This window comes from Uranotaenia lowii, chromosome 1 (assembly GCF_029784155.1).
Source record: "Uranotaenia lowii strain MFRU-FL chromosome 1, ASM2978415v1, whole genome shotgun sequence".
Lineage (NCBI taxonomy): Eukaryota > Metazoa > Arthropoda > Insecta > Diptera > Culicidae > Uranotaenia > Uranotaenia lowii.
This window is the reverse complement of record NC_073691.1, coordinates 111,013,423-111,024,047: the sequence shown is the minus strand read 5'-3', so window position 1 is coordinate 111,024,047 and position 10,625 is coordinate 111,013,423.

Below are 10,625 nucleotides of genomic sequence, written 5' to 3'. Positions count from 1 at the left end.
GGCTCATGAGAGCTGTAGGGTTTTTCAGCGACCTAAGGTAACTCAGGGCAGCATGATCACAGAATACTGTGAATTTTGTCCCCTCAATGAATCCCCTGAATTTTTCAATAGCCCTTATTACCGCTAAACATTCTCGTTCGGTGACTGAATATTTCCGCTCCGAAGACGATAGCTTTTGTGAGAAATAGCATATCGGATGTTCTTGTCCATCTACTTCCTGCGTTAGAACTGCTCCAATAGCAATATCACTGGCATCACACGCTATAGCAAACGGTTTATTATAGTCTGGCATCGCTAATACCGGAGCTGATGTGAGAGCCTGTTTTAGTGTTGCGAATGCTTGTTCTGCTCCAGCGTTCCATTTGAACCTGATCTTTGTTTTTGTAAGCTCCGTTAGAGGTGCAGCAATTTTGGAAAAATCTGCAATGAAACGGCGATACCAGTTGCACAATCCCAGAAAGCGTTGTACCTCCTTCCGTGTTGTTGGTGTTGGGAACTTCAAAATACAGCTGATCTTCTCCTCGTTTACGTTCCATCCTGCTTCATTCAAAACGAAACCCAGGTATTTCAGCTCTGCTCTGCAAAATTTTGATTTTTCTGCCGAAATTGTTAAATTAGCTTTTTTCAAGCGGCTTGCCACTTCTTTGAGCATCAGTATATGTTCTTCGAATGTTCTTGAGCAAATAATTATGTCATCCAGATAGCAGAATACTTTAGGCTCCAGATCTGCAAATAAATAGGTCATTATCCTTGATAACGCCTGACTTGCAGTGCACAAACCGAACGGAACGACTTTAAATTGGAAATGCCCTCGCTGTGGCACCGTGAAAGCCGTGAGTGGACGCGAGTTTTCCTCCAGAGGCAGCTGCCAAAAGGCATCCTTTAAATCTAGCGATGATATGTAGCTACAGTCTCCGAGGTTGTTTATAATCGCCGAGATTTGCGGTATTGGATATCCCTCGTTCACCATTATGGAATTCAGATAGCGGGCGTCCAAGCATACTCTGTAGTTTCCAGTTTTCTTTTTTACGGCCACCAAGGGGTTGTTCCATGGTGAGAATCGTGCCTCCTCGATCACGTCCAGCTCTAACATCCTGTCTATCTCCTTGTTTATTTCGTTGAGAACATATGGCGACATTGTGTAGTAACGTTGCTTTTTTGGAACTGCCTTTCCCACATCAATGCGGTGTTCGTACAAGCTCGTCCTTCCTAGGCTGTTTTTTGTTGCTACTGGAAAACTATCGACGACTACGTCCAATTGGAGTTTTTGTTCTGCTGATAGAAGTTTCATTGGTTCCTTTTCCTGTTCGTCGTTTATCTGATCGGCCATGCAGCAAATGGCCTTCACTCCAAACTTTTCCCAAAAGTTCATGCCTAAAATAATGCAATCAGGAATGCTGGGGATGACCAAGAGTGGTAGAGTGTCCTTTCGGTTGTTGTACTCTATTGGCAATCTAACGAAACCTTCAACCGCGTGTTTTGTACCATCTGCTGTCCTTATACCTCCTTTTATGGGTTCTTCCACCAAGTTTAGTTCTTGCACAATTCCTGTCATTTTGCCTCCCAATAAAGAGCACGTTGCTCCACTGTCTAAGAGTGCGGTTAACTCCCTGTTCCGGATCTTAATTTGCGCATGTGGTCGATTATCTGTCCCGGTTTTGATGACGATAGAATGCAGATAATGAAAGTCAAATACGTTTGAGGGATTGTTAAAGAACGGAGAACTGTTTCCCTCTATTGCCGATTCTCCGCTGGCGGGTTTCCCGAATCTGTACGACAAGTGAAACAGCTGCGTAGTGAATAGCCTTTCCTGCCACATCGATAGCAAAACAGAATAGCCTGTGGTCTCGAACAGTCCATGAAACGATGACCCTCCTCATCGCAGTTCCAGCAAACCTTCAACAAAGGTCCTGAAGTTGTAGGTTGTTGATGTGGTATAGATTCAGCGGCGTTTTGTCGATTCTCTTGTTGTGTTGGTAATTGCGAGAGTCTTCCCGGAAATTGTCTCTGTGGGTATGCGACCGGCTCGTTGGATTGTGTTCGGTAAGTTGCATTCTCTGGGGGCTGCACAGCGAAATATTGATAACCAGTTTCTTGTCTGCGCTGAGGATTAAATTTTTGCTCTTGCTGTAGTTGAAAAGGTCTTGCTTGTTGCGGTGCTCTTGGCCCCATCGATGGTCCTTCTCGACGTTGCTTATTCAACTGCATCTTAAATGCACACACTTGCTGCTCGAGCTCCTCTATTTTTGCTTGTAATTCCTCTTGTTCCGATTGTTGCGCTGCCTCAGATCTGTCCCTGGACTCCTCTTCTTCTATTGCGTTTACTCGACTGTAGCGTTGATTGGTCGGTGGGCCGGTTGATCGCTGTTGCTGCACAGGGGTTGCAAAATTGGGTTCCAGCAAGCTGCTGTGTGGGAACGGAATTTTCCGTTGGCAATTCAAGAGCCTGCGCGTGTCGTCGTAACTGGAGCATATTCTTACCAACTCGTCCACTGTTGTCGGATTTGCTGCTGCTACGATGATGGCGTAATCCATGCACATGTTTTTCTTCATAATGAAAATTCTATCCTCCTCCGAAATCGGCGGAGTAATGAAGCGAAACAGCATTGAAATAGCCCGATGAAACTCTGCGAACGATTCGTTTTGCCCTTGAAAACGATAGGAGGCTTCAAGACGAAGAATTTGCGAGTAACTACTCGGTAGAAACTCCTTTCGTATTTCTTTCTTAAATTGCTCCCATGATGTTAGTCGGCCTTCGAAAAATGCGCGAGTGTACCAATCTTGAGCTGTTTTCTCCAACAGGTGTTTCACATTGGCCAGTAACGTTCCTTCGTCCACGTATTCTGAGGATGCATACGCCTCGACTCTGTCTAGAAAAACATTTAACGATGTCGTATTTTGCTGGCCCCGAAATCTGAATGGCCAATTATGAATCCCCTTGGGTATGCGACGAATTCCTTCTTCTTGGTGCGTTGTTTGCTGTTGTTGTCGGTTGTTTTGTCTCTGCAACTGTCGATTTGCTTGCTCCAATTGCTGGTTTCTGTTTTGTAGCTGCCGTATCAATTGCTGCTGTTGTTCCACCAAATCCAGTTGTTGTTGTTGTTGGATAGCCGATGCAGCGATATGTGTTGTCTGTGACTGCCTATATCGATTGATTTCCTGCTGTTGCTGCTTCAAATCTTCAAACTTTTTAAGTTCTGAACTTATATGCTCACGTTGCTGATCTAGTACCGTTTGCAGCTGCTGTTGCTGAAAAGACCCTTCGGCTACTTGTTGTCTCTGCTGTTGCTGGTGTCTCTCTTGGTGGTGCTGTTCCGACTCCCTGAAGTGGAAACCTGGTGGAGTGGGTGTTTTTCCGGATCCTGTTGATAACGCTGAATTTTGACCAGCTTCTGCTTCATTCGAACTAGTTTCCTCATTCATCGTATTCACTCCACTTGTTTTCACTGGCAACACTGGATTTACCACAAGCTCTATATCCGCTAGCAACATGTCCACTAATACACTAAGTGACGACAAAGTTTCCATCAGAAAATCTGGCGGAGCAATGATAGCCAATCGTGATTTATAATGTACTAATCTTGAGTACAAGGCTTTGAGAATATCAATATTCGATGTTGTTTTGGCTGGACCAATTTGCCGGTGGATAATATCAATATTCCTCTGACAACTTTCTATATTGTTCGTAGGAGTCATCACATGATCAGAGTTACTGTGTCGAACATTCCGTAAAGTGTCCTCTTGAACCACAGATTTCAACTTGAGCACCTTTGCTCTATGCGTAGTGAGCCCAACATTGACCACATGACGCAAGGCAAGCTCATATGAGATTTCCTCATCTGACAAATGAGTGAAATCCATGCTGAACTTAAAATAATTATGCTTATCAATAATAAAATTAAACTAAAATGTGGCTGTTGGAAAAAAAATAAAAAACCAAATCCACAAAATCACAAAACTAAGCATAAATCACCAAATCAACAAATATTAAACGTATACGGTAGAATAAAATAATGGGTTTTTGTGTTGGGCGCCAATGAAACAGGTTGAGCACCACTGACTTTCAGTGTGTGCTGCTCGGCTAACTTTTACCCAAAACACAAACACGCAAAACCCAAATCTGTAGCAATTATAATTATTTACTTACACACGACATTTTAAAAACTTAAGCTAGCTTACATTATTACTCACGGGCCCGTTCCTACCATAACATCAAAACAATAACAACAATCATATCACAGCTGCTTGGACGACACAGGGGTATCACAGCTTCCTTTCTTCTTATCACAGTCGTATCTGTAGAACTGGCAACCCTGCCTGGCTGCACTGCTTCGACGGGCGTACCACAGCTGCCCGGAGCACTTCCGCCTACTTCCGGCTGGCTCTCGCAACGTCCGCAGCTTGATTTCGCAAAAACGGGACTCGCAAAACCAAGATGGCGAAAATCGAGTCCCGAAAAGCGATTTTCTCAGCTCCCAAAAACGACCTATTAATTTACGATCTGACTTAGCATTTCTACTTTTCGGCACAGTGTTTTTATTACTCACCCGCTTGGGGTCGTTTCCGTTATCCAACTTCTTATTTCCACCGTCGGACGAATAGATAAAAGGGCAGCGGCTTATGCTCTGTAAAATCGAGACTTTTCAAACACCATTTCCGGGAGGGGATTTTTAGTTTGTTTCACTCACCCTTTTACCTGATTTACGCTAGCTTCGTTCAATCGTTAGTAAAAATCGGTTTCAACTGGTTTCTGTCAACTGAAAGATGTTCAACGAGCCAATGTTTTGGTCGAAACTAGTCAGGTCGTTGTTCAATGGAGCAAGTTGAAACTAGTCGAAACCAATCCAGCTCGGCAGCAGGATTAGTTTCGACTTGGTAGAAATCGGTCGAAATCAATTGGAAAGAGACAGATGATCAACTGTCAATCCATTTCTACTTGTTTCGACCCGTTTCGACTAGACTTCATTGAACAGGCATGCTGTTTATGATCGTTCTTTCGTGTTCGATTTCTTTCACTAAGCGCAACGCTATCCTCAACCTACGATGAGAGGTGAGTTTAGAGAATAAGAAATAAAATGACTTTTGCTGCTTTACCGTTGTTTCCGCTAAGATTGTCACCTGTAGGAGCTGGCTCGGTCGGTTGTTGCCTCGTCTCACTCAATCCGTAGCCTGGGAGCTGAGGGAATTCCAATTTGTTTATCCGATCCACTGAAAGTGGTTCTATTGGCTCACCTTTTCATCAAGTAGCTCCGGAATATCCTCCTTATTCGATGACTAAAGCTCTGGGACATCAAACGAATGCGGGCACTGTTGATTTAATGCGCGATGGCGAATCTTACCGCCTAAACGTTTTCTTGCGTCGATTGTTTTCGTACGTTGATGTTGTTTTGCTGATCTTTGTTTGTGTTGTTTTTTTCCACGTGCGCGTTTGACAGCTACACTCTTAATACTAAACACTCATTCTTTGGTATCTTTTCACTCAATCAATACACGCTCAGAACAAATTAGCTAGACAAACTTAATTATAATGCTACAATGATAAGCAGCTCTGCTAAGGGGCCGTTCAGATACCACGTGGACAGAAAAATGAGATTTTTGACCCCCTCCTCCCCCTCCGTGGACAAGCGTGGACATTTGGCAAACCCCTACCCCCCTCCCCGGTTGTCCACGTGGACAGATATGCAATTGTTTTTTTTTTATATAAATCTAATTTGACAGTTAGCAAACTCTACTTTTGCCTTTTTGTTATTGAAATGGCTGATTTTGAAAGAAACGAATAAGCATTTCCTGATATAACATAATTTTAAAATTTTAAATTTCTAAATTATCATACTTACCACTTGCTTTCAGGTGGCTACTAATTGTTTAAACTTAAACTGAAAAGCTTTGCAATTTAAAGATTTTGATTTAATCATCTTAATATCCCGCATAATCAATTACAATATATAGAGAATATTCTATATTGTCTCTAAACGTTATCGTTTATTGTAAAGTGAACAGTATATGTACAATAACACAGACCATATTAACAATCTGTATTATGATTATCTGTTAAAGTACCATATGGGGAAAGGGCTGTTAAGCATGTTTACCATTCAAAAAGAGCGATTTTTTCGAACAAATATTTCATGCTACATTATTGGATACGGTTAAAATATCATCCACTTTTGGCGAGCAAAACAATCTACCTGAATGTTCTAGCTACGTTGGAATACAAAATCATAGATTTCATCAACTTCAATGGATATAGTTTGCTTATAGTAGTTTGTAGTAAAAATAACGCTCAATCATACGTTCCGCATATTGTAAAATATTTTTAAAAAGAGCTTCCCTGTACCATAACCAATATAGTTCCAATTCTTTCCCACAAAAAATAAAATAAAATTAAAAAATTTAAATGTTGAGATTTTTATTTTTTATTTCTGATATTATACATGGATTATACAATCTTACCTATTTGTGCAGATCTGCATTGTTCAGCCTTTCAGTAGATTTTTTTTCCGCTCTCCGCTCAGCAGAGATCTTTGTTTCTGTAATTTCATTAGTTTTATTTAATCTCACTAGTTTTTATCGATAATATAATATAGTTTTACTTACTTTTCGCGTTCTGTGTGTTTTTCTCAGCGTGATTCTTTTTTTTCGGAGCCATTTTGAACACAGTTTTCAGTTCCGAACCTGGCGTGGGGTTGCCGACACAAATTTTAACGAAGTGAAGTGAAAATTAGCAGATGCTGAACCCAAGAGCGAAAAAATGCATAAGCTCACAACTACATCTTAAAATAACAATATTAGTTATTATCCGCAAGAGGTGAAATGATAACGACTTGTCTAACTCATACAATGTTGTCAATGTTGTTTTTTTTTTAATTTAATGTCTAATGCTAAGAAAATATAAGGAAACTTTGTCGTATACTGTTAGAGTCCTGGATAAGGTCCAGAGACAATATTCAAAGGTTGCAAATTTTTATTCTCTTATTATACTATACTTACTAAATCATATATCATATTGTCACTGTCACTGATACGATCCTGTCATAATTTATTGAGGTAATAAAATTTTGAACATGTATAATGAAATGATACTTGGAAGATATTTCATACTGGTACTGCTACCAATATATTAAGTTAATAGTTAGTACTATATCCCCAACTGTTTTTAATTATGCGGGATTTCTTCACCTCTAGAAAATATTATGAAAGTAAATATGTCCACTACACTGACAAAATACTTCACACATTAGTGTGTGCAATTTCACACATTCTGGAAATAAGTAGACCAACACATTAAATGTGTGAAGGTACTGCTGCACATTTTTGTGAAACACCGCTTAAGAAACGAAATGTGAGCGTTTCACACATTATGCAAAAAGCGTTTAAAACGGGAAAATGTGTGAAATAATGAAGGCTTAGAAAGGAAAATGTGTAAAATCAAGAAATAAGGAAAAAGGCCGCTATTTTTATGAATGATTGGAACCAAATGAAATGCTGGTGATTTTTAAAGTGCTTTTATTTATTTAAATGAGGATTCTAAATATTTTTTTTTTTGTGTTTTTGAAAACTCCTCTTAAGTTTCTGCCGAACAATTCCTCGCCAAATGGTACCGACAGCAAGCAGTTGGCTGAGTCCGAAATCTAGAATAAGGAACAAAATAATTCAATAGTATGATGTTTATAGATTTGAATAATAGCGGCAACTTACATTTCACTTGTTACGACGATCCAACCGTATAAATTCTTCGACGTATTATGGTTGACACCAAATTGATTGAGAAAACAACAAGTGTGATTTCACACACTTTCATCTTATAAAGACTGATCCGGATAATGTGTAAATTTCGAATCTGTATGGTGTGTAAAAACCACAAAGCGTTTTGACAGCTCCATATATTTGCCGATAATGTGTGGAATAAATTGCAAAATGTGTGAAATGATTTATCAGTGTAGACCGCTGCAAGCTTTGTATGAAAATTTCAAATTCTTAAATTTTTACACCTCCCATAACTTTTTTTGGTTGTTTTTGCTGCCAGAAATAGCAATAAAATTTTTGGAAGCGATCTATCCAGTCCTGAATTAGCGCAACGAGTTTTAATTTTGTATGGAAATTTGTATGGGGAAACAAAATTTTTCATTCCAAAATCGCCAGAGATGTTCTGAAAGTTCCAAAAAATAAAACTTTGGATGAAAAATGTTCCTTGATTCTTGCAGTACATTTCATGTGAACAAAGCACAAACCTAAATCGTACCCCAAGAAAGATATTCAATGTTTTATAAAATATTTGTTTTCAAAATTCATTTTTTCAATTATATCGTTTTTCACTGCTTGTTTGAAAGCTGTATAACAGTATGACGGAAATAAAAAATCTCAAAAAACTGATTTGCATTGCCAGAGAATTTATTGACATATAAAGCCTTTGCAAAAACATTTCATGCAATTATTAACAGCTCTAGCAAGCAAAGTCTGCCATTTTTGAATACTTTTCAATGGATTCAGATTTTTCATTTTGAAATGGTTATAACTTTTTTCATGAAATTCTTAGCTGCTTGTCATGTAAGCAAAAAATGAAGCTTAAGAATAGTCAAAACTAAAAATTAAAGACCGGCTTCATTTCAAGCTTATTTGAATTTTCTGGATGATTTAATGTGCAAAAATTTCTTCTTCCATACAAATTTCCATACAAAATTAAATTGCGTTGCGCTAACTCAGGAATCAACCAAATCATCTCAAATTTTACACTGATGCTTGGTGATCCAAAAGGCATCGAAAAAACATATGGGAGCAAAAAGTCATTTTTTGCAGCGGTCTAATGTCCACGTGGACATGACCCAAACCCCTACCCCCCTCTCCGTGGACAAGCGTGGACATTTCCATACTCCCCCCCCCCCCCTTATGTTGTCCACGTGGTATGTGAACGGCCCCTAAGATTGCGTACATAAAGGAGCAATACAGGTGCTGTAGACGCCTTGATTTATGCAACAGCAGTACGCAGATTCTTGACTAGCCTGCAGTTCATATCGAAAAACATTATTCAAATATCACCTGAACCGAAGATTAAATCTGTTAAATTGGTTTACTATTTTATTACAGATTTATTCCATTTTCTTATAGTTTAACTACAAATTTGATTATATTTGAGAAGTTTTTATTGAAATCAGAACAATTCAGGACATTTTATAGACCAATTTCCAGAAATCAGGACAACTCGAGAGTTTTTGAAAAATCAGAACGGTCTCTCGAAAATCAGGACAAATCCTGATAAATCAGGACACCTGACACCTCTGTGCAGCATGTAAAAATATCCTTTTTCAAAGAAGCGTGTACCTCAGGGGTGCCAGGTGGTTTCGACAAAAATCAGGACATCGCGAAGGTAAAAATCACGATTTTTCAGGACACCTCTGGATTTTTGAAAATATTAAGGGGTTCTGCTTAAATTGCATAAATATAGGCGCAATACAGGTGCTGTAAATGTCTTGATTTATGCAACAACAGTAAGCAGCTTCTTGGCTGGCCTGTAGTTCATATCGAAAAACACCATTTAAATATCATCGCTGAACCGAAGATTATCATCTGTTGAATGGGTTTATCTATATATTTCATTACCTATTTATTCGATTTTGTTATAGTTTAACTACAAATTCGATTATATTTGAGACGTTTTTATGAAAATAAGGACAAATCAGGACATTTTAGGGACCAATTTTAGAAAATCAGGGCAAATCGAGAGTTTTTGAAAAATCAGGACGGTCCTCGAAAATCAGGACAAATCCTGATAAATCAGGACACCTGACACCTCTGGTGTACCTCCATATATATGCGCTTCTCAATTACAGCAGACTCTCTAAATTTGAAATACTCAGAGCCCGCCTACCTTTTACTCAGACGTCGCCACATGTATGAAGCAGCCGACGGCTGATCTTAATGAACTCAGATATCAGCGGAAAAATTACTCAGATGTCAGAAAATTCGGCACTCAGAGAACTCGAGTGCTTGACGGCGACAACTGAGTAAATGTTGATCAGTTTGTGCGAAGTGGTCAGACTTGGTTGGTTTTGTGCATCAAAAACTTGAAATTTTACATGGTGAATATATTGATTTTAAAGGTAATTTCTAGATGTTGATACGGTTTTATTTATATTACAGAATTCTGCGACGAAGTAATGATGGTTCAAATAGATTTGTCATCTTGTTCGGTCCCGGCCCGGGAGACGGAACCCGACGGGCCAAAAAAAAATCAAAAAGTTTGTGGATTTTTTTTTTTAAATAAAGGTGTATGAACAATATTTGGACTTTTATTATTCATCAACCAACAAATCCATCATTTGTCTGAATAATAATACAAGTTTTCGTTATTCTAGCATGAAAAAAGCGGCCAAAAACCGCTTCAGAATTATTCGCGCATTCTGAGTAACCATGACTCAGTTGTCGTGAAAAGGGCTGTTAGTCAGTTCTGAGTAAAGGCCGTTTAGTCAGAACTGAGTAGGTGCGGTTTTGGCGACAACTGAGTAACCGCCACTCTGAACTGAGTAGCTGAAAGTTCGCGAGGAAGCTTCATTTATGGACCCCTCGGCCCATAACAACACTGCGAGAGAGCCGGTTTGAAATTTGCGGTCGTCGCGTTTTCCTATCAT